We start from the raw sequence: 25451 nt of genomic DNA, 5'->3' as shown, positions 1-25451 counted from the left end.
ATTCTCTCCCTTTTTTTCAAATCCCTCCATGGACTCATCGCCTCCCTGGGCAGAATTTTGCCGTTGGCGAGCAGGGGGCGGGGCCTGCTCACCGACATGTAAAATGACGCGGGATGATGCTGGGCGGAACCCCCAACATCATCCCTCCCCATTCAAGAAGGCGGGGGTACAGCAAAATCAGCTGCGGGCCCGCCGACCTGTCAATGGCCAATTGAGGCCATTGACCGGATCATTGAAACAATTAAAGGACCTGCCCGTCCAACCTTAAGGTTGGTGGACAGGCCAGGAGCCCTGGTGGCGAGTAGAGAAAACATGAAACCTCATCCATGGGTGGGATGAGGTTTCATGCAGGGTTTTAAAAATTTTAATAAAGTTTTACTGTAATTTATGAACATGTCCCAACTCATGTGACATTGTCATATGAGGGGGACATGTTAGGGATTTTTTTTTCTCTATTTTTAATCTTTTTAAAAGTGTCAGCAATCTGTCTCAGAGCGCACTCTCGTTTTTGGGGAATCCACCCCCCCCCCACCCCCGGCGCCTGCACAGGGAGCACATAGCGCTTCCCATGGGACGTCACACTGGGTGGGCCTTAATTGGCCCGCCCACGTAAAATGGAGGCGGGGCCCGCTTCTCCGGCAGGGATTGGCTCCCCGCCCGCCTGGCAGGCAGAAAATTCTGCTTCCCATCTCTGTGATCTCCTCCAGACCCACAACCCTCCCAGATCTCTGCAGTCCTCCAGTTCTTGCCTCTTGCGCATCCCCAGTTTTCATCAGCCACCGTTGGGTGATCCCGAAGATCCGAAATTCTCCCCCTACACCACCCCGTCCCTCTACCTCTGTGCCGTCCTTTAGGACAGTGATAGGTAACCTAGGCCAGCGCGTGGACCACATGAGTGGCCCTCCTTCACCTCAGTGGACCACAAGACTGAAATCGGGCATGCGCACGAACCATGACCTCCATGAATGAGAAGTTGTGGGGCGTGCCGATTGAACCGTAGCCGCGATCCAATTGGACGCAGAGGGAGCGCAGGGCTCTCACAGTCAATGTTGAGTGCAAACAGCACGTACCTCACTTCATGGGCCCTTGCTTTGCATGTGTATCACTTTAGTAATACCAGTAGGAAAAAATACACAGATGGAAACCAGCGGAATCTGGCTACCCTCTGCGTAGGCAAGTTAATTAAATCTTTTGAGGGCCGCACTCTAGAACCCCAATGGGTCACACGTTCCTTCAAATCTAGCTCCGCTTTTCCTAATATTCCTCTTAGGTGGCTCAGCATCAAATTTTGCTTGGTAACATTCCTGCAAAGTGCCTCGGGGCATTTTGATACATTAAAGGCGCTATATAAATGGACATGGCTACAGTTCTGAAGGATAACTGGAATCTGGGAAGGAGTTATAGGTATTTATGAAGAGATGAATTAGCTTTGGATCATACCATTGATGTTCAGGCTTTTCAGGGTTCCTGCACACATCATTAATTGATCCCCTGGATCTCATATGATTATGTCCAAGTGCCATTTTCCACCCATGAGCAATCTTCAGCACTGTGATCATGGAATATAACTGTGTGGGCGAGGAGTAATGAGGAAAAGGGGACATCGGTGAACAATGGACACATTTACAGGACCATGATCGATGTTTGGATGTCCAACCAGGCATCCGAGGGACTATCCCTTCTAATAAATTAGGGGAGAATAAGGTTTGTGTGTAATAATCTGAAATTAAGATCTCAATGCAATAGTTGGTGTAAATTGCAGATATTTGCCTGTGGCAGCTGGAAGTATATCAAGTTGCCTTGCAAATGTGTGACGTTTGATGGGAAGGGACAGTCCTTCTGGCAATCTGTTGCCTTGAAGTCCCATAAAAACGGGTAAGTTCTCTTCACAAGCTTGTGTGCCATTGATCAGATAGGTCTTGCAGCGTGAAAATCCACTTCTAAAGGGATATGTGGGCCAGAGCTATTCACAGGGGGAAAGATTACAGCGGTATCAAACTCACGTGCAGTCAGCACAGCCTGCTTTGGAACACACAAGCATATCTCTCTTCTTTTCAATCTTTTATTTAATTGGAAGTTATTGATAACCAAAAAATTGTAGGGTTTAATCAAGCATGGAAATTAACAGCGGCTATGAGCATTTAAAAATGCTTCTTGGAGGAAGGATGGATGGGGGTGGGGGGGGGGGGCATGAGAAATGATAAGACATTTGAAGAGAGAGAGGAAAGAAGAGAAGGATGAAAATGGAGAGAAGGAGAAAGGGAGGGCAGATGCAAGGGAGTGAGCAAAGCTTTGTATTTATATAGTATCTTATCAGGTCTTTCAGAAACATACTGACACCAAAGTACAAGACATCGTAGCACCTTGCAACATGGAAATAGTAACATAATGTACAGCAATGAGGGAAAAAAAAGAGAAAGACTTGGATTTATATAGAACCTTACAGGACCTCAGGACATCCCAAAGTGCTTTGCAGCCAATGAAGTACTTTTGAAGTGTAGTCACTGTCATAATGTAGGAAACACAACATCTAATCTGTGCTCAGCAAACTCCCACAAACAGCAATGGGATAACAAACACATTGGGCAGAATTTTATGGCCCCATTTCAGCGGGGACAGGGCCGTAAACTGCAGCGAGACATTCTAAACCCCATTGACTTCAGCGGGAACGTAAAATCCCGCTGCCGGAAAGTTCTGCCCATAATCTGTTTTTGTGATATTGACCTGGGGAATAAATATTGGCCAGGTCACCGGGAGAAGAACTCCCCTGCTCTCCTTCAAAATAGTGCCGTGGGATCTTTTATGTCCGCCTGAGAACAGGACCTTGGTTTCATGTCTCGTCCAAGAGATGACACCTCCGACGGTGCAGTGCTCCCTCAGTGCTGCTCTGGAATGTCAGCCTTGGAGTGGGACTTGCACCCAGAACCCCATGACTTAGAGGTGAGAGAAAACTACTAAAAAAGTGGAAATACTGAAAAATGGACAAATGCTCAAATAAGAACCATAAATAAACCTCGTCGTCTTTGTATAGAAAAATAGAAGGACTAACCGTGGACAATGCTGAAGGTTTTGAACGGTTGGGGTGAGGGGAAATGTTATGTGAGCAACAGTCTTGCATAAGCCCAGAGGACTGTAGGCTATTCTAACATCCAATCAGAGCTGCGCCAGAGGGAGGAAGCTGGCAAGCAACAAATGCATTACTGAGGCTGTACACACTATCTACAAGCAACTGCACAGCATCCACAGAAGAATGACAATGAGTTGACCTTGCCTCCAGGGTTGCCAAATCCAGTTGGATGCATTCCTAGGACTTTGTTACATGTCCGCCAGCCAATAACTGCCTCGTCCCTCATAATTCCAGGACTGTCATCCAATTAAGGGCAGCGAGCGGATTCCTGGCCCAATCAGAGAACCGGCATCGACTCTTGGTGTAATCTAGACCCAGCAAGCAGTTTCAAAATAAGGGGTCTCCCATTTTAGATGGATATGAGGAGAAATTTCTTTTCTCAAGGGTTGTGGGGGGCTGGCAGGAAAGTGGAGTTAAGGCAGATCAGATCAGCCATGATCTTATCGACTAGTGGAGTAGGCTCAAGAGGCTGAAAAGCCCTACTCCTGCTCCTATTTCTTATGTTTAAGGCTCAGTAGCACCACTGGGAAAGTTGAACACTGCTGAGACAGGCTGGAGACCTTGGAAATGTAAGTAAACAAATGATCAGGGGAAAACCTTCATGCCTTCCCTGCCCTTGGCTCCCTGTTTAAGCCATTGAGCTTCTGGCTCCAGTGGTCCCCCCAGGCTGCTGAAAGCAGCTACTAGATTAACCTGGTGGCTTCTCTACAAGGCTGGTTGGGGGAGGGGTGAGGGTGGGGGAGGTGTTCTCCTGCAGTTGGTCAAATGATAGCGGCCTCGCAAATGGTCCTCAGGAGGGCCTTTGATTATGCAAATCAGCTGTTTGCCTCCTTGCACGGGGCTGCCAGTCGGTGTCTCAGCCCTGGGCATTGGGTATATGCCCTAACAGCAGGACAGAATCAGACAGCTGAGTTGGTACAGCTCCCCACTACTTAACCAGGCCCAAGCCTCTATTCCTGTCACCTAGGGATTGGTAAATTCTGGCCCATGTGGTCGTGCATTCATACCACTCAATAGTATAAAGAAGTCACTTCCAAATTCTTTATTTGACCTATTAGTGGGTAACTTATATTTATAGACCCTTGTTTTGGACTCACCTACAAACTCGAAAAAGCTTTTTCGCCTCATCCACCTTACCGAGATCTTTCAGAACATTATGGGCCTCTGTCAGGTTTCCTCTTGGGTCTTCGCTTTACCAAAACAAAGAGCCTCGGCCAGTCTAATCTAACGACGCTAATTCTTCCAAGCTCACAAATTCCTCATTTCTGCTTGTCTCAGCAAGAATTCTGCCTCGTATAATCCCCATCAAACTTCTCCGCAGGGCATTGCAAAAGTAGTGAACTCAGAGCTATAATTCCCATGACCCTCATTATCAAACATTTGAATGCGCTCACTCAGTGAGCAATGGATAGGCACATCACCGAGAGGGCCAAAAATTCTGCCCGATTTTGCTGCCTAAAGAAAATTTTCCCAATTGTAGCACTTGCTACAATCTTCAGCCATAAATGCCGAGTGAATGATCCACCTTGGCATTTGGACATGGCTTCAGTATCTGAGGGGTTGCGAATGGTGCTGAACACTGCGCAATCATCAGGGAACATCCCCACTTCTGACCTTATGGTGGAAGGAAGGTCATTGTTGAAGCAGTTGAAGATGGTTAGGCCGAGGACACTACCCTGTGGAACTCTTGCAGCCATGTCCTGGAGCTAAGATGACTGACCTCCAACAACCACAACCATCTTCCTTTGTACTAGGTATGACTCCAACCAGCGGAGAGTTTCCCTCCCGGACTGATTCCCATTGACTCCAGTTTTGCTGGGGCTCCTTGATGCTACACTCAGTGAAATGCAACCTTGATGTCACCTCAGAGATTCCCAGTCTTCAGCCAATTCAATTCACTCCACGTGATATCAAGAAATGCTAAGGACTTGTGCTCTAGAACTTGTCACGCCCCTAGCCTATTCCAGTACAGCTACAACACTGACATCTACCCAGCAATGTGGAACATTGCCCAGGTATGTCCTGTACGCAAAAGACAGGACAAATCCAACATATCCAATTACTGCCCCATCAGTCTGCTCTCCATAATTAGTAAAATGATAGAAGGAGTCATCAACAGTGCTATTAAGCGGCACTTGCTTAGCAATAACCTGCTCACTGACACTCAGTTTGGGTTCTGCCAAGGCCACCCAGCCCCTGGCCTCATTATAGCCTTGGTTCAAACATGGACAAAAGAGCTGAATTCCTGAGGTGAGACATCAAGGCTGCATTTGACCGAGTGGTGGCATCAAGAAGTGTTGGTCTTTATTTCAAAGTGAGATTCGAAATTACGTCCTCTGTTCGTAGACTCACCCACAAGGGGAAACAACCTCTCAGCATCTACCCTGTCAAGCCCCCTAAGAATCTTATATGTTTCAATAAGGTCACCTCTCATTCTTCTAAACTCCAATGAGTACAGGCCCAACCTACTCAACCTCTCCTCATAAGAAAATCCCTCCATACCCAGGATCAACCTAGTGAACTTTCTCTGGACTGCCTCCAATGCCAGTATATCTTTCCTTAGATAAGGAGATCAAAACTGTTCACAGTATTCTAGGCGTGGTCTAATTAGTGCCTTGTATAGTTTTAGAATGACTTCCCTATTTTTATACCCCGTTCCCTATGAAATAAAGGCAAACATTCCATTTGCCTTTCCGATTACCTGCTGAACTTGTACACTAGCATTTTGTGATTCATGCACGAGGATTCCCAAATCCAATGCAGTCTTTCTCCATGTAAATAATATTTAGCTCCTCTGTTCTTCCTAACAAAGTGCATAGTCTCACATTTTCACACATTATATTCCATCTGCCACGTTTTTGCCCACTCACTTAACCTGGCTATATCCCTCTGTAGACTCTTTGTGTCATCCTCACCATTTGCCTTCCCACCTATTTTTGTCTCAATCACAAACTTGGCGATAGTGCGTTCATTTCCCTCATCCAAACCATTGATATATATTGTAAATAATTGTGGACCCAGCACTGATCCCTGTGGCACTCTACTAGTTACAGGTTGCCATCCAGAAAATTCCCCGTGTATCCCAACTCCCTGTCTTCTATTAGTTAGCCAGTCCTCTATCCATGCGAATATACTACTCCCAGCACCATGGGCTCTTATCTTATTAAATAGCCTCATGTGTGGTATCTTATCGAATGCCTTTTGAAAATCCAAATATATTATATCTACTGGTTCCCCCTTTATCTATCCTGCTTGCTACCTTCACGAAGAATTCTAATAAATTTGTCAGTCGTGGTTTCCCCTTCATGAAGCCGTGCTGACTCTGCTTGATTATGTTATGCATTTCTAAATGCTCTGCTTTACATCCTTTATAATAGACTCTATTATAATGACAGATGTTATGCTAACTGGTCTATAGTTACCTGTTTTTGTCTTCCTCCCTTTTTGAATAAGTGTTTTACATTGGCAGTTTTCCAATCCTCAGGGACTTTTCCAGAATCTAAGGATTCTTGGAAGATTACTATCAGTGCATCTGCAGCTATTTCCTTTAATATTCTAAGATGCAGCCCATCAGGTCCAAGTGACTTACTGGCCTTTATTTTTTCTGTAGTGATAGTTATTGTATTCATTTCCTCCTTGACTTTTGTTCCTTGATTATTTAGTATTTTTGTGTCTTCTACCATGAATCTAACCATCACCCCTTGATGTTCAATGGCATTACCATCACAAAATCCCCCACTATCAACATCCTGGAGGTTACCACTGACCAGAAGCTGAACTGGACTAGCCATATAAATACTGTGGCTACAAGAGCAGGTTTGAGGCTAGGAATCTTGCAATGAGTAACTCACCTCATGGCTCCCCAAAGTCTGTCCACAATCTACAAGCCAAAGTCAGGAGTGTGATGGAATACTCTCCACTTGCCTGGATGAGTGCAGTTCCAAAAATATTCGAGGAGCTCAACACCATCCACGAGAAAGCAGCCACTTGATTGGCCACCCACAAACATTCACTCCCTCCACCACCATCCCACACTGGCAACAGTGTGCACCATCTACAAGATGCACTGCAGAAACTCACCAAAGCTCCTTACGCAGTACCTTCCAAACCCACAACCACTTCCGTCTAGAAGGACAAAGGCAGCAGATACATGGGAACACCACCACCTGGAAGTACCCCTCCAAGCCACTCATCATCTTGACTTGGAAATATATCGCTGTTCCTTCACTGTTGCTGGGTCAAAATCCTGGAACTCCCTTCCTAACAGCCCCATGGGTGTACCTACACCACATGGACTGCAGTGGTTCAAGGCGGCAGCTCACCACCACCTTCTCAAGGGCAATTAGGGATAGGCAATAAATGCTGGCCCAGCCACCGAAGCCCACATCCCTTGAATGAATAAGAAAGAAATTATACCCTCAAATGATCCAGGAAATGATCCTGGGGCAGAAAATATAACACATGAGGATAGAGGCAGTGAAATTTCCTACTCCAGATGGTTTTCACCCCACCAGTTATCACATTCTGTTGACTTGGGAAAATGTTGCCAAGACTTTTCATTTCAAACCATGTAAAAGTGACAGTGAGAATTGGAAAGGATTATCCAAAAATTATTTGAACTGCTGTTCTGTGAACTTCAGTGGAAAGAAGATTGGAAGTGGTGCAAAATCATCTGCCAATTCACGGTGAGCTTGTTTCACGTTGCTAGTGTAGGTCAAGTTTACCTCCTGTTGTTCATGCTATTTGAACAAATGTTCAGTTAAGCTTTCTTACTTAATGCCAAAGGCCTAATGGCAGCAGGTCGATACAACTACGCAAGTTAATTCAAGCCCTGCTCCTGCGGTTTGAGTGTGTAATCTCAGCCGACATTCCAGTGCAGTACTGAGGGGGTGCTGCCCCGTCAACAGTGCAGTCTATCAGATGAGATGTTAAAAACCGACACACCATTCTCAGCTGGGCATGAAAGATCCCATGACATTATTCAGAGATCAGTTGGGGAATTATCACTGTGTTCTGCTCGATGTTTATCCCTCACCCCTGTCATTAAAAAGACAACTATCTGGTCATTACCTTATTGCTGTTTGTGGGAGCTTGCTGTGCACAAAAAGGTGCTGGGTCTCCTACATTTCAAAAGCACTTCACTGAATGTAAAGCATTGACATGTCTGGAGGCTGTGGAAGGCACTATATAATCGCAAGTCTTACTATTTTAAAAAAAAATAAATTAGCTGAGGGAATGTTGAATGCTCCCTCGGTGAGGGCTGGGCCTTTCTAGTGGGGTTTTCTTATTTTGTATTCTGACCGGTATTCTTCTTCCAATTTTAGTTTGAGTGCTAGAGAAGGGAACATACAGCTTGTGTTGTACTTGACCTCTCAATTTTATTTTGATTACATCATAAACCACTTTAGCATTGAGTGTGGGTTCCCCTGGTCAGGTCCAAATCCTCTGTAATTTGGAATGCAGCAAATAAAACTCAGAAGTATTACAAAACAACACAAAATACTTTGTAAATATATTTCTATTTTCTATGTTTCTATTACTAACTGCTAAAATGTCGTCAAGTTGGGGAGGAAGCTGAGTACTTCACTGATATGGGAAGCTGTAATGGGTAACACTGACTCACCAGGTCACAAGCAGTAAATTTAGCTACACAAACACTGGCTGGCAATCCTTTGGACTTTCCTTTTTTGTTCATTCTACACCCCGAATATTCCATCCCACATCCTCTTCCTCTTCCCTACATACCCATTCTGTTGCAATCAAGCCATATTGGACAGTGTCATACTCTTATCTCATTCATCCCCGGGACCACAAAATTTCCAAACTCTATCTCCCACAGTCTTCCTTCTTCCAACAATTTTCAGTGTTTAAAACCCAAGTTTGACATTGCTACTTCATGACTTACCTCATTTTGTTTTCTAATCCATCCCATAGCCTCACCCCTGTCTATCTCTGTAATCTCCTTCAGCCCCACAACAGGTGATACCTGCATTCCTCTAATTCTGGCCTCTTGAGTATCCCCAATTTGGTGACCATGTCTTATGTTATCTAGGCCCTAAGGTCTGGAATACCCTCCCTACACCTCTCCACCTCCTCCGTTTCCTACTTTAAGACACTCCCTAAAACCTACTTCTTTGACCAATCCTTTGGTCATCTGACCTAATATCTCCTGATGTGGCTCGGTGTCATATTTTGTTTATTAACAATTCTGGTTAACACATCGGGACATGAAAAGGTGCTATTTAAATAGTTGTTGTATCTATTTTACTCTTATCAACCTTTGTGACATCCTGTCAAGCCCTTTGCCTTGGTTTCTTAAGAAAGTGTTGCATTAACATAGTTGCCAATCTTTGAAAGAGACTTTAAACCAAGGCATTGTCTATCTGTTCCTGTGCATTTTAAAAACCTCATGGTATTGAGAAGGGAGTTCCTGTAGTGCCCTAGACAAAATTTCTTCCTTAGCAACCAGTAAAATTCAATAGTCTTCATCTCCTTGCTATTTGCTGTACATAGGATGGTTATAGTATTGCCAACAAAACAAGTCACCACACTTCAATGTCATTCATTGTATGTTAAGCACATTGAGGCATTTCTCAGAGATGTTTAAAAGCTGCTATATAATGCTAATGTTTCTCCTCTAGCTTTTTTCAATGTCATACCCTTGCTTAAGCCCGTTAAGCACTTGTGCATACTGGAGCTCTTAATTTCCATGGTTCACCAAAACTGCCCTATTACCACCCCTATAGAATTGCCCTTGCCTCAGCTCATCTCCTGCTGCAACCTTCATCGATCCCTTATTTACCTCTAGACTGGACTATTCCAACACTATCTTGGCTGGCCTCCCATCTTGAGGTCATCGAAAACTCTGCTGTCTCACCTAGAATGCCATTCACTCGTCAGCCCTGTGCTCACTGACCTTTATTGGTTCTCTATCTGACACTGCCTCGATTTTAAAATTCTCATCCTGGTTTTCAAATCCTTCTATGGATTCCCCCTCCCTATTTCTGTAAGCTTTTCCAGCCCTACAACTCTCCCAGTACTCTGCACTCCCCTCATCCTGGCCTGGTACACATGCCCAATTTAATCACTCTGCATTGGAAGCTGTGCCCTCAGCTGCCTGAGCCCTAGGCTCTGAATTCCCTCCCTAAACCACTCTACTGCACTCTCTCTCTTTTCCTCCTTCTTAAAACATACCTCTGACCAAGCTGCTGGCTATCTGTCCTAGCATCCCCTTACGTGGCTCAGTGTCAAATTTAGTTCCATTTGAAGCACCTTAGGATGTTTTACTACCTTAAAAGGCACTATATAAATGAAAAGTGCTGTTGTCGGCTAGATTACCCGATCTTACTTATCAAAATGGGCCAGAAGTTCCGTGGAGTGACAATCATAACCGATTGCCACTCTGTTCCTTTTTACTTACCTTAGTCCGGAGCTGCACATTTCTTGCCCGACCTTCTGTCCCAGAGTCTGATGAGAAATGTGAAGCACAGTAGTACTGGAGTCCTTCCCATGCAGGCCAGCAGCTTCAGGGGAAGTGAAGACAGGCCCACTCTTTACGTAAAACAGGCACGTTTAATGATCTCAGCCACTCTGAGAAGCTAAGGAGCAGGTAAGTGTGTGAGGTAAGTGTGTGAGGTAAGTGTGTGAGCTAAGTGTGTGAGGGGTTAGGTGAGGGGGTGTGGGGTAGTCAGGGTGTGGGTGTGGTAGTTGGGGTGGTCCAGAGGGGGTTTGGGAGTGGTGGAGGGGGGGTCAGTATTATAGTTGCTCAGGAGTTAGAAGTGACTTTAATCCTTCTAACTTTTCCTGGGTAACTATTCTGCTAAGAAAGCTGGAACCATCCAAAATCTCCAATTTAAATCTAGTGTCGGGTAATTGCCCATCGGAAGTTTAAACATCCCAGGCAATTGTCATGCAGTCCTTGTGTTGGGACTTCCGAAGGGATCCCCCAGCACATCTTTTGGGGTATCTCCAGGGTATGACCCCCCCCGGTGATCGGAAGTTCTGGGTCTGTGAATATCAGCATCTCTGGATAAAGAAGGGAGGTAGAAAATCAGTTCTTGCTCACTACCAGCAACACTTGCTGGGGAAAAATGAATGTGCGGATGAACAGTGACGGCTGAATCACTCTAAGCCGCGATTCTCTCCTCCTCTCTCACCAGCAGCCAAAGGCAGTCTGTCCAGACTACAGGAATGCCTACTTGAATGAAGCACCATTCAAGTGCTGCTAGGAAACGTCAATCAGAATGTTTCTGTGCCTTTGGGAAATGGGAACTGCAAAGAGCAAATTGGAAAGAAAATGACAAAAAAAAACATAAAGGAAAAGGTTCTCCAGGGGCAGAATTCCACCCGTGTGGGGCAGGCTCGGCGGGGGAAGGGGCAGGTGGGAGGCTGCCCGCTGCCCGCAATCGGAAGCCAATTACACGCTGGCGGGGCAATTAAGGCCCCCCCCAGCGTGAAACACAAGTGGCTCAGCGCTGCCTGTACAGGTGGGAGGAGATAAGGGGGTGAGGGGGGCGAGGGGCAGGGAGCGAGTGCAAACTTCACGCATGCGTGTGAGTGTGCGCTTGATAATCTCCCTGAGGTACAGAGCTGCCTCAGGGAGGTGAAATGTTATAAAATAAATAAAGAAAATAAAAATGTGATGAAACATGTGACTCTGTCACATGAGCAGGGACATGTTATTAGTTAAGTTTTAAAATTTGTATTTAATTTTCATTTGCTTTAGGAAACTTCATCCCGCCCGTGGATGAGATTTCCTAAAAAGTGCAAAGGCCGCTTGGCCTTTTTGCCTTACGGTTGGCTGAAAAATTCAAGTCAATTGATCATTTAATGGCCTTAACAGGCCTTTTAATTGTCAGTGGGGGCGCTGCCCACCTCGGCACACGCCCGCCGAATGATATATTGGGACCATCGCCCAATGCGCGTCAGTTTACGCTCGAGCAGGTCGGGCTAAAATTTTTACCCCAGGAGTCAGAACCTGCCTTGCAAAATGTTGTGATGCTTTTCTATATCAGAGATTCACACAGAACATACAGCACAGAAACAGGCCATTCTGCCCAGTCCCCATCGAGCCTCCTCCCAACCTTCCTCATTTAAATCTATAAGCATCATCCTCCCTTCCCCTCTCCATCATATGTTTGTCTAGTTTCCCCTTAAATGCATCTGTACTATTTCCCTCAACTGCTCCCTTTCCATTGACAACATAATATAAAAGCAAAATACTGCGGATGCTGGAAATCTGAAACAAAAACAGAAAACACTGGAAAAACCTTGTCCAGCCCACTAGTTTCCTATTGCCGCAATTTATAATGCAAAGATCCTCAGACTGCAGCTACTCCCTGACGTTTGCAGCAAGAGAAAGCAGAAGTGAGCTCCCTTTGCCCAAGAGAAAACACACACAATGTCTTCCCTGAATGCCAATAATTGACTGCCAGAAAGTCAACTTTAGTCTAACAGCATCTGTGGAGAGAAAAACAGAGTTAATGTTTCAAGTCCATATGACTCTTCTTCAGAGCTGCTCCCTTTCCATTCTCTGGCTAAAGAAGTTCCTTCAGAATTGGATTTCTCGGTGACTATCTTATATTGATGGCCTCTAGTTTTGCTCTTCCCCGCAAATGGAAACTTTCTCTCTGTATCCTCTCTATCAAAACCCTTCAGAACTTTAAAAGACCAGCTCACCCCTCAGCCCTCCCTATCAAGCTGACGGCTCAGCTCAGTGGTGGTGTTGCCTCGCCTTGTGACAGTTCAATAAGTCTGCGTACCTTGAGTCAGCCTTTCGCCACACAACTGTTAGCTTTGACTGATGCAGAGTCCACGTTGACCTCCTTACTGCAGCATGCTCCTTCATCACTGCGGAGTGCTTTGCAAATGCTTCACAGCTGCCTGGAGTTTGAGCCTCACACATGTTTAAGAGGGAAGAAGTAATTGGCAGACGGTAGACTGTCACTATTACAAAACTCTCAAGAGAAGGGCCAACCTTGTCCAGCCCACTAGTTTCCTAGTGCTGCAATTTATAATGCAAAGATCCTCAGACTGCAGCTACTCCCTGACGTTTGCAGCAAGAGAAAGCAGAAGTGAGCTCCCTTCACCCAAGAAAAAACACGCACAATGTCTTCCCCTAATGCCAATAATTGACTGCCAGTAAGTCAACTTTAGCTAAACAACTGTAAGAAAGACCACTGCTAAATCAAGCCTACTAATCACTTCAAGCATTTACATAATACATATTGCATCTATGAAATTGAAACTTCCCTGCAATACAGTAAAATGTAAGTCGAAAGTGCTGTAGCATGAATTAAATAAAGCAACCCCCATCAAAGTTGAATTGATTGAAAGGGGGTAATTTTATTCTGCACCCTCTGCCTGTCCTGTTGTGTCCAAAGCCATCACTGGCTTGCAGGAATCCAACTTTCGACACGGGAAAGTCAGCGATCTCTGAATAGATACAGCAACATATAGAGATACACTAAGTGAAAAATCCCAGACTGGGTTACATCTTTCAGCAGGAGTTAAACCGAGGCCCCATCTGCCTGCTATGGTTGGAGGTAAAAGATCCCATGACAAAATCTTGAAGACGAGCAGGGGAGTTATCCCAGGTGTCCTGGCCAATATTTATACCTCAATCAACATCACAAAAACAGATGATCTGGCCATTATCGCATTGTTGTTTGGGGGAGATTGCTGTGTAAATTGGCTGTCCACACTTCCTATGTTACAACAGTACCAGACTGCCCCAGTAGCAGCCGAGGAGCTACAAATTGAGCCAGGGCTAATACATGGATGACTAATATTAATGGCAAACACAGCTAATGTATGAAGAGGTTAGACATGTGACAGAATTGGCCTTGTGAAGAGGTTGAATGTTGGGGGTAGTGGGGGGAGGGGGGAGTACACATTTTGCCAAGCAACAGTGGGGTCAGGCTTGACACACTTGCTTTGGTCCAATCCATGCTGTCCTTTATAAAATGAAGCCCCAATACATGAACAAGTCTAGGTCAAGTCATTATGTCATTTAGCTAAACTTCAAATTAACCTTTTAACTTTTTTTATTTATACTTTCATGAGATGTGGGTATTGCAGGCGAGGCCAGCATTTGTTACCCATCCCTAATTGCCTTTGAACTGAATAGCTTGTTAGTCCATTGACGAGAGCAGTTTAATGAGTCAACCACATTGTTGTGGGTTTGGAGGCATACATAGGCCATATTAGTAAAGGGCAGCAGATTTCTTTCCCCAAAAGACATTACTGAACTAGAAGGATTTTTACAACAATCCATGATAGTTTCATGGTCACTTTTACTGGGGCTAGCTTTCAATTCCAGATTTTCTCAATTGAGTTTAAATTCCACCAGCTGCTGTGGTGGGATCTGAACCCATGTCCCCAGAGCAATAGCCTGGAGCTTCTGGATTATTTACTTGTTCAGTGACATTACTGCGAAACCATCATCTCCTACCCTCACCAATGTTCTATCCTCAATCCACATCACTCAAAACAACAAAGCAGTAATTAATCACAATGTTTGAGACATTACTGTTGTAGATTGGCAGCTGTTTGTATCTATCCAATGACATTCACTGCTGTTCAAAAGTTAATTCATTCATCATGTGAAGTATTTTGAGACATTTCAGCATGAAAGCCCCAAGTCTCATAGAATCATAGAATGGTTACAGTACTGAAGGAAGCCATTCAGCATATCAAGCCTATGCTGGCACTCTGCAAGAGCAGTTTAGTTAGTCCAACACCCTCGCCATAGGATCATAGAAATGGTTCCAATTGACCCTGAGCTAAATGCAGTAGTTTATTGGTCTCCCTGGATTATTCCACTGAAATAGCTTTGATGACGAGAATTATTGGAATTATTGTGATAAACACAGGAGCAGACAATGGTGGAGCTGCAGCAGCTTGTGCATCAGGAATGAAACATCTCCTGTGCCAGTTCACCAGCATTCTGTTGACCTTAAAACATGACAAAAGAGAGGACATGTGACGAAACCAAGCATTTTTAATCACAGGATTCATTTATTGTAATTATTGTTTTTGTCATGGGCTCTATTTTTCAGCCCATGAGATAATACGCATTCCAAGTTATTTTTAGCAAAGTATCCCTTATTTATTCCTCACCTCAGAAAACACTAAACCTTTAAACTGAAAAAGACTATTTCCCCTTCACTCACATCTAGTAGGGAATTGAACGTTAAACAATGTTACCTTAGCAACTGCAATACTACCAATGATTGTAGGAATGGACCCTTGAGAACAGGCAATAAAAATATATCTCTGTGTTCATAGCAGCCTCGACCAATCACTTGCTCCTATCTGTACCTCAAGCCCTGCCACTCCAGCCTTTGCAACTTAGTGAACTTTGGTCATTGCCAGTCATCTGTCTCCACTCTGCCAGAGGTCAACCTTCCTCCCTGAAACTAGTCTTCACTCCTCACCTTCCCTTGCCTCGTTTCTCTGTCCTACCTCCCACATGCCTTCCCATTCAGTCTCGGGCCTCTGCTTGCAGACGGAATCTAACCATCACCTCTTGACATTCAACAGCATTACCATTGCTTCATCTCCAACCATCTACCGGATGGTCATTGACCAGAAACTGAACTGGACTATCCATATAAATACTGTGGCTACAAGAGTACGTCAGAGGCTAAGAATCTTGCGGTGAGTAACTCATCTCCTGACTCCCTAAAGCCTGTCTACCTCCTACAAGGCACAAGTCAGGAGTGTGATGAAATACTTTCCACTTGCCTGGGTGAGTGCAGCTCCAACAACACTCAAGAAGCTCGACACCATCCAGGGCAAAGCAGCCCACTTGATTGGCACCCCATTCATCGCCTTAACCATTCACTCGCTCCACCACCAGTGTACAACTGCAGCAGCGTGTACCATCTACAAGGTGCACTGCAGCAACGTGCCAAGGCTCCTTCAACAGTACCTTCCAGACCAGCAACCTCTACCGTCTAGAAGAACAAGGGCAGCAGACACATCTGAACCAGCAAGTTCCCCTCCAAGCCACTCATCATCCTCACTTGGAAATATATCGCCGTTCTTTCACTGTTGCTGGGTCAAAATCCTGGAACTCCCTCCCTAACAGCACTGTAGGGGTACCTACAGTGGACTGCATGGACTGCAGCGATTCACCACCACCTTCTCAAGGGCAATTAGGGATGAGCAATAATTGCTGGCCTAGCCAGCAATGCCCACATCCCATGAATGAATAAAAAAAAGCAATGTCCTGATCAGTTAGGAAAGTCTCACGACTCCTTGCCCTGGGTATAACTCAAAATTATGAGGGGTTTATATAAAGTAAATAAGGAGAAGAAAGATTCACTGGCAGGATGAGCATCAGCAACCAGAGGGCAGAGCTTTAAGTTAATTGACAGAAGTACCAGAGGAATTTGTTTGTTGTTATGACCTGGAATGCTGTGCCTGAAAGAGCAGTGGAAGCAGGTTCCACTGTAACTCACAAGAGGGAATTGGATAAATATTTGAAAAGGAAAAAATATGCAGACCTGTTGGGAAAGAGCAAAAGAAGGGGATTAATTGGGTAGCTCTGCCAAGGAGTCGGTGGAGGTGCAATGGGCTGAATGGCCTCCTGCTATGCTATATCTTTCTATGATTTTATAATTAGTGACAATTTGTGGATTCAGGAGCTGTTATTTGGTTGCCACTCCATGTCTTCTTGCCGGTATACTATCAGAGGCATTAGCTGTCAACCTGCTTTTCACACGCACAGGACATTCCAAGGTCTCTCACAGCCAACAGCTTTATTTTTAAGCTGCACAAGCAATCACAGTCATCAACTTGAGGACAGAATAGTCCCACATACAGCAAATAAGATAAATGGACAGCCCATCTGCTGATTTTGCTGGAGAGACGAATATTGGTCAGGACATCGGAACAACGCCTGTCCTTGGTCAAACGGCGCCAATGGGATCTTTGACGTCCACCTAAACAGGGATACAGGTTCTGGTTTAACAGCTCATCCAAAACATACAGCACTCCATCAGTACTTCAATGAAATGCAGACTAGATTATGGACTCCGAACCTGCAATGAGAGTTGAACCTAACGCAAGAGTCACGATTGCTATCAAACCAGCCAAACTAATTAGATTCTTCCTGGAATAAATTTTCTCATGTTCTGCTTTCAGACAATGCTGACCCTTTTTCTGCTATTAACACATTCTGCTATTTTGCTTTGAGACAGTGCTGACCTTTATTCTACTGTTAACAGCTACTCTGGACCAAAACGTTTATCTTTAATGTTGTCATTACCACTCCCTTTGCCTTGTGCTCCATGACATAATTTAATCTGTCCTGCCATCTAATCTATCCCTGACCTTCTCTTTTGCTCCATCTGCTGCCTCCCGCCCACTTTTTCAACAGCTTAAAACCCATCACACTTCCACCTCTCCTCTGTTTCTCTCCTCACAGATCCTGCCAGACCTGCTGAGTTTTTCCAGCATCTTCTGTTCCTATTCTGGATGGAAATGTGCTGCCAAAGTTCAGTGGATTCAAGGAAAGCACTATTTTTGTTAAGTTAGAAAATGATTTGCAAACTACAGAAGTACATTCACTGAAAGAGTCGGCAGCTTGCAAGTTATCAAGTCAGTCAGTCCATCAGCAGTTAGAGGGAACACTTCATCCTCTCTTTCTGAGAAACTAAATAGCAATAAGCTCAATGCTATAGAGTCAAAGCAGTAGCTGGCCCAGGAGGATTAACCTGTATGTACTGTTATTATAGCTTTTAACCACTGGATGCACAAAAAGAGCATAAGGAATAGTGTTTGGAGGTTATTTGAGGCCAATACTTGCAGAGAGGAGATTAGAGGAACACAAGGGCTCAAAGGAGTAATGGAGGTAAATTTCTGGGCAGCAAGTACATTGATGAAATAAAAATTATATTGATAGAAAAGTGAAGGAAATCAGTGAGAAGGCAAATTTCTTATAGCTGACTTCAGGTAAGGCAAAGGGACCATATGTTCAGGGAGGAATGAGGGACCGTGTGTTTGGGGAGGAATGTGTGTTCAGGGGAAAAATAAATACTACAAGTCACACAAACAAATAATTAAATGAATTTTGGATAATTCTCGAATGTTGGGTAATTGATGCTATTGTTAATGAATCTGAGCTTTTCAAAACCATGACATGGGTAATAGGATTTATAGCAAAGTAGGAGGCCATTCAGCCCATCATGGCTGTGCCAGCTCATGGTAGGACAAACCAACATTTATCCCAGTGGTCTCTCCCCATGATCCTGTATATCTCTGCTGCCAATATTTACTCAATCTTCCTTTAAAATATACAATGGTCTCTAGCTCAATCATTCTCAGGGGCAAAGTATTGCATGCTACGAGAACCTGATGGCAAATACATTTCCCCTAATCTCTCTCCTGACTCTCTTGATGAGAGGTTTAAACTTTAAACCAGATTGATAAGTACCTGATGCGGCGCCACTATCAAGGGCATGGAAAACAGCCCACTACTCTTCAGCACAGATATTACTGTCAATTCTTTATACGCCAAAGTGTTACAAACCCAAGCAATGGTCAAGACCAAGGTGAAGGATGCAGCATTATGCTATGCTGCAGTGAGACAAGATTTAGGGCTTTACCCATTGCATCTCACATACCAGCAGGTCATTTCAATAACAGCACTGTCAGGAACACTTTCATGTATGCTGGAATAACCCTACCTTTGCAAAGCTTTTCTTTCCTCGCTCTAGGTAATAGCAAAAAGCCAAATTCGCACTCCAGCAAATTTCCACAACCAACCCTCTTGTGAATGGAGGTCGAAAGATATGTGGGGTTTAAGCAAGGGTCATAGGGTGAGGGAAGATGGGATGCAAGTGGCTGTTAGACCTTATAAGTACCTCAGCTGTAACTGAAAAGATTTATTCATTACGCACTCTAATGGGGTTGAGAGTTCTGCCTGGTGAAACAGAAGATAATGCAAAATTCTGACATAATTCATCCAAACTGGCCCAACTATCCTCTCGATATCAGCAACGCCATGGCAGAATAATAGCAGAACACCGGAGAAAGAGTCAAGCCAAAAAAAGGTTTTCAGTTTGCTATTTTATATTCTAGTCCAGTGGTTCTCAAACTATTTTGGTTGAAGGAGCCCTTTTCAAATGGATTCACCCGACTCCTCTTCATCTAACTTTTAGTACTATATAATAGTCGTAATAAAAGAGTGCCGCATGCAAATTTAATAATGCCTTTGAGAAAACAGGAAGATTTTTTTTTCAAACGGCACTATGCAGACTTAGGCCAATTCACTGGAGATAGAGCAGTCTGCGCAAGTTTCCTCATAGATATCGTTGGACAGGTTGTCACCCAATTGGCACTGCCTCCCCTGGGGGAATCGGCATAACCTGAGTTGTGCCACTTGAAGTAGTGCCACGCAATCAAGACTTTCCCACTTGGGGTTAAAGTTTAGGTTGGGGGCAGGTTTCACTGATCCCCCGAAGTAAAAGCCCACGGAGAGCCTTCTCCCAGCTGGCCAGCCCAACGTACAGCCCTTTAATTGGCTTGAAGTGGGATGCCCCCCTCACTCCTTCTCCCAGTCAGAGAGCCCGAGGATCTCTTATTCCAGCAGCGCTCCAAGAGCAGTGGCCACAAGTATCAAAAGGTGTGGGAAACACCCCATTGCTGCACTAAACCCACAGGATTTTGACCCAGCCACAGTGAAGGAATGGTGATATATTTCCAAGTCAGGATGGTGAGAGGCTTGGCGGGGAACTTTCAGATGGTGGTGTTCCCAGGTGTCTGCTGCTCTTGTCCTTCTAAATGGTAGTGGTCGTGTGTTTGGAAGATGCTGCTTCAGGAGCCTTGGTGGTACATACTGCTGGCTGGCGGAGGATCCTGAAGCCAGGAGCGCAGGCTGAGGAAGGAGGGGACACCAGAAGCCTCTGAGAGAGAGAGGAGAGCAAGGCTGTAGCAAGGAGCAGGAGTAGAAGTCCAAGGCTGATGAGTCCCAGTGTCGAGGAGCCAAGACCATGAATAGGGCAAATCGAGGCCTTCAGTGGTGGCTAGAGAGCCAGGAAGTGGCAGCAAGCCGGGCGAACAGCTGCTGGAGATCTAGGTGCAACCTGGACAGCACCCCCAGCGCCCAATTTTATGGACACACCCATCCCCCACCCACCTACTATCCCCCCCTCATGAAGGCCGTAAAATTCCAATCTTGGTGTTTACTTACAGATACCCAGAATCAAACATTTAATGCCTAACTAAGAGCACCAAGCTTCCAAAAACCAGTATCATACATCTCATATCCATCAAACAGTAGATAATGAATAACCAGTATCAGATAGATACAGCAGCCAACATCCAAGTAATCAGTATGATAAAGAAATCCAGTAACTAGTATCTAATACAAAACACCCAACGAACAGTAACTTCTGCAATTCATTGTATAAAGCAGCAGACACCAACAACCAGTACAAAATATGTAACACCCACCAACAGCAATAAACTCCCCATAACTCATTCTCAAATATCTAACATGCTCCTCATAGCAGATTGACCCAATAACCAACATTAAATTACCTAAGCAGAGATAAATAGATCCTGAGCTATAAGCAAAAAGATCTATGGGATGGTTGTAGACTTGGGCACAACATAATTTTTCAGAAGTTTCTTAAAAGGGGATAGGGAACTGGAGGTGGAGTTGAATGAGAAAGTTACAGAGAATGTGGCTGAACACTTGAAGTCTGTATCACTAGTGAGATGATGGAATGAAGACATGCTTAAGTGGCCAAAACCAGAGAATAAAAAGGTGGTGGGGAATGTATGAAGCTTGAGAAGATTGAAGAAACAGGACACAATATGTCCATGGAGTGAAGATGAGGGCAAGTGTTTGAAATTCAACTGTTAGTGGAGGGAGTCAGTACAAGTCAGCAAAAATGCTGTTGGTGGACAATCCTTTGACTTGTGTAATTTGCTCAGTTTTTGCCCAGCCTTTAATACTTGGTATAGAAAATTCAACACTCTATAATCAGCATCAAGTGTCCAATACACAGAACCCAACACAATATCCAGTATTGAATACCCAACATTCAATAATTGAACACCTGATGCGCAGCATCAAACAAACAATAGCCAAAATCAAATAATTAGTATCAGATATCTAATGTACTCCCACAGACCAGAAATCACCAACCCACTCTCTGAGGTCCATGCATACAGTATGAGATATGTGGGATAAAGCGGAGCTTACTCAGTACAGGAAAAATTAAATAACTTACATTGCTCATGTTAGATGTCCAGGTATAAAGCGAGGTACAATTCAAGCTATAAAATGAAAGTTGACATTTTTGCTACTCACGACCCAGAAATGGAATATGTACAGCTGAGAAGCATACAATGATTATCATTGGAAAGCCAATCAATTTTAGTCACATGTGAACAGTATATCAGAAGCAGCTCTCTGTGTGATTCATTTTCCATTGTTTTCTGAAGACATCCTGTTGTTATATAAAATGACAGAATCTATCTTCATGGGTGTACTCCACAACGAGCTAACTTGGGAGGCATGCCAACATCTGGTCATCTGATTGATTAGCTCATACTTACATCTATAATTCTATAGGCAGAGCCAAAATACCAGATATCTGATTGGGGCATCTAAATTTAAGACATCCTTCGTTACTCAGTTAAACAGTTCTGAAGTAGCTTTTCCCATTATGATAAAGGAAGAGGTGTGTAGACTTCACACATTATTATTAATTGTTCTCCTAGCATTAAATGTCATTACAACATAAAGAACATGATGGATTCCTAACCTCCTTCTATTCACTGTCTCCAGTGTTCATCCCCCTTCATTGTCACTTCCTGATCCACCAGTTTCCACCGTTCATGGGGAGATTTCTCTCCATCCTACGAGTCTGAACCCAAGAGCTTTCCTGGTCTTAGTGAAGCCATTGACCAAGACTTTGCGCCAGAGCCAGTGGTTATGTATGTGTAATTGAGCTGATTGTAGTAATTATTTGCCGAAACCAAGGTCTCAGTAAATCAGCCATTGCTTTTGGATGAATAGTTAAAGTACTACTCAAACTCTGAAGTAGGGAGCCAAAGATTTTCAGAGTTCTGAAGTGACAGCTAGTCCCAGAGGAAGCAGGCAGGGGAATGCACAGGGTGCAATTACAATGCCAATCATCTTTTTTGGATGAGTGCAGCACTATGACGGCCAATTATCTCCTGTAGACTGACTCTACTGTATTGTTTTCCTGGTTTAGCGTTAGCTTTCCTCAGTAACACCTCAACAGGAGTAGCCTCTCCCTATCGAACAACCAGCAACACAAAACAAAAACAGAATTACCTGGAAAAACTCAGCAGGTCTGGCAGCATCGGCGGAGAAGAAAAGACTGTCGAAGGGTCATGAGGGCTCGAAACGTCAACTCTTTTCTTCTCCGCCGATGCTGCCAGACCTGCTGAGTTTTTCCAGGTAATTCTGTTTTTGTTTTGGATTTCCAGCATCCGCAGTTTTTTTTTGTTTTTAACCAGTAACACAACCCTCTCCTCTCCTCTGCTCTGCTCTGGGCTGACAGGCTCAGATCTCACCCCCGCCCCCAACAGGATGAGCAGGAATCAGGCACCTCCCTGCATTCTAAGCCGTATGAATCATGGAAACCTCTATCTTTGTCAAGTGTGGCCACAGACAAAAGGCCACCGGGGACAGTCAGAAATGAGGAAATAGACAAAGTTACCACACTGATGTTCAGAAGGACGCGGTGCAGTTTTAGGCACGAGTGCAGTGAAGATTGAAGGATGATTGAAGCTTCTTCAAACAGACCTGAAGTGGCTGCGTTGGAGTTACCCCGGGCCCAGCTCTGACCCCATGGGGAAGTTACCCTGGACTCTCAAAGACCGAGCTCATCCTAACAAGTTGATAATCAAAAACAGAATTACCTGGAAAAACTCAGCAGGTCTGGCAGCATCGGCGGAGAAGAAAAGAGTTGACGTTTCGAGTCCTCATGACCCTCATGACCGATGCTGCCAGACCTGCTGAGTTTTTCCAGGTAATTCTGTTTTTGTTTTGGATTTCCAGCATCCGCAGTTTTTTGCTTTTTGTTTTTTGTTTTTATCTCAGTGGTGATAATGTTTGCAATTAATGTACTCGCCTCCCTAACCTTGCCCACGCGGTTAACACGTAGATTGGGTGGGGCTGCTGTGGAAAGGGGGTTGTCGAAAAGATAGCCGACAGGGCTTTGCAAAGGGGTAAAACAGAAGAAGCGACCTACGTTTGTGTAGCGCCTTTCGTGACTTCAGATCGTCCCAAAGCGCTTCACAAGCCGAGGAAGTCGAGTTAGTGAAGCGGTCGCTGTTGGGATGGAGGGAAGGTGGCGGCCAGCTCCTGGGGCTGGAGTGCAAACTATCAGCCACAAACAATAGCCAAAATCAAATAATTAGTATCAGATATCTAATGTACTCCCACAGACCAGAAATCAGCAACCCACTCTCTGAGGTCCATGCATGCAGTATGAGATCTGTGGGATAAAGCGGAGCTTAGTACAGGAAAAAGTAAATAACTTACATTGCTCATGTTAGATGTCCAGGTCTAAAGCGAGGTACAATTCAAGCTATAAAGCTATATATCAGCCACTGTTTACAAAAAAAAAAATCACGGGAGGACCCAGTCCCGGTGCAGCGTCTCTACCACATCTCAATGTTGCACATTTACCTATCGTGTATGTGAAAGCGTCCCGTGTGTTGAAGAGCATATTCCACATCTCATCGGCAAGCTCTGCCTGAATCAATGTTTCAGGCAGCTTTTTTGGTGGTGGTGGTTGGGGGGGGGGGGGGGGGGGGTTTAAGAGAGGGAGAGAAGGATGCCCTGACCATAATCTCCCCAGCCCTACCTCTCCTCACAAGTCAAGTTCCACCTGCTCTCATGGGCTAGTAAATAGGACAGGTATATGTGGAGCACTGGCAGCCCATAAACCCCTCTCTGCCGCTGACTCCAAAACTCGGCACAAGACCAGGGGGACACCTACCCCCCCCCCCCCACCCCCACCCCCCACCTTCAAGTAAACCCAAGGGATGGAACATAACCAGTTAGGTACATTGTAACCTGACCGGAAAAATAACTATAGGCAGCTTCCAGTAACATGTCTCTTGCCATGACGTGGGTGTCGCCTTTAAATTATCATTTGAGGTTTTTTTTTCAAGAAGCAAAAACAGTTTCAAAAATCAGTTCAGTTTTTACAGTAGGATTCCCTTCCCCCTTTTTTTTAGAAAGATTGGGGGGGTGGGGGTGGTTAGAATGTGACAACATCAGGTAAGGTTCTGGAAGCAGACTGCACTGTTTCAGCGGTTCCCTGTGGACTGAGGTTCATATGGATTCTCCCCCCACCCCCCTCCCCCCCCAACTCCTTTAATACCAATCGTGTCCCCCCACCCCCCCCCCACCCCGCGAATACAATTCCCATACTGAGAGCAACACATCGGAGATGTAACGCAGAGTCTTACTTCTTCTCCCGGTGTTCGAGCAGCCGATCCAATATCTCGTGGCCCTCTGCAGACACCACACGGTAGACTTGACAGCCTTCTGTCACTGTCGGCCAGACTGAAGGACAGAATCACCAACAACCACCAGTCCAGTGCGAGGAGCGATCGATGCCCTCCCTGGGCGAGCCAAGCCACATCTGTGCAGAGTGCTGTGCGGAGGATTCCCAACGGCTTGTGAGCGCTCGCTGGCTCCAGATTGTTTAGCTTAGTGGCACTCACACTTCCTCCAATTCTTTCTTAACTTAGTTTTTCCTGCCGACATCGCAGCCTTTTCCTCCCTTTAACTATAAATAGGACGGCCGCACAAAATGTTCCCCCCCCCCTCCCCTCCCCCCTACTCTCTCTCTCTCTCTCTCTCTGCTTTACTTTGCCTGGATCAACCGGTAAATGCAAAAAAAAAGGCAGGAAATTGTTTCAGACGAAAAAAAAACAGAACAAAAGCTTTCGCATTTTCAACAAGCCATTCTGGGTGCGGAGTCAAAGCTGATGTGGAAGGGTTAGAAAATAAATCACTTTTGGTTCATAACCGAGTGTCGTGTATCTTTCTTGGAAGGGTATAAACGGCAAATTTGCTTGTACTGATTTCTTTGTATAGATGCTTAGAACGCTTGTTAAAAAGGCTAGGTCCAAATTTACCAATTTCTGTGGGTTGTTACAATGAAGTAAAATTGCACCGCGAATATGGTTAGTCTATTTACTAGCCTGATGAGATGCGTTAATCTGTGCTCAACTTGTGTTTTTTAGATTTACGGGACGTCCAACTGAAACTTCTACCTGATGTCATAAGTAGAGATCCATGAACGATTTAATGTCA

At 44.8% G+C, this 25451-nt stretch overlaps 1 protein-coding gene across 4 annotated transcripts in view; it reads right to left on the bottom strand.

Moving 5' to 3' along the window:
• Positions 1 to 24854, bottom strand: part of rasgrp3 (RAS guanyl releasing protein 3 (calcium and DAG-regulated)) — a 125225-nt gene extending 100371 nt beyond the window's left edge. For 2 of the 4 annotated variants that reach the window (XM_041177530.1, XM_041177522.1), the window contains exon 1: positions 24599 to 24854. The gene's annotated coding sequence lies outside the window, so the exon portion shown is untranslated. The remainder of the gene's footprint in view (positions 1 to 24598) is intronic. The other 2 variants (XM_041177514.1, XM_041177506.1) reach the window with 1 other exon arrangement.
• Between the last annotated feature and the right edge of the window lie 597 nt (positions 24855 to 25451).

The sequence above is a fragment of the Carcharodon carcharias genome, chromosome 2 (genome assembly GCF_017639515.1).
Source record: "Carcharodon carcharias isolate sCarCar2 chromosome 2, sCarCar2.pri, whole genome shotgun sequence".
Classification (NCBI taxonomy): Eukaryota; Metazoa; Chordata; class Chondrichthyes; order Lamniformes; family Lamnidae; genus Carcharodon; species Carcharodon carcharias.
Note: the sequence above shows the minus strand (reverse complement) of the source record. Positions and strands in the feature narration are given on the sequence as shown.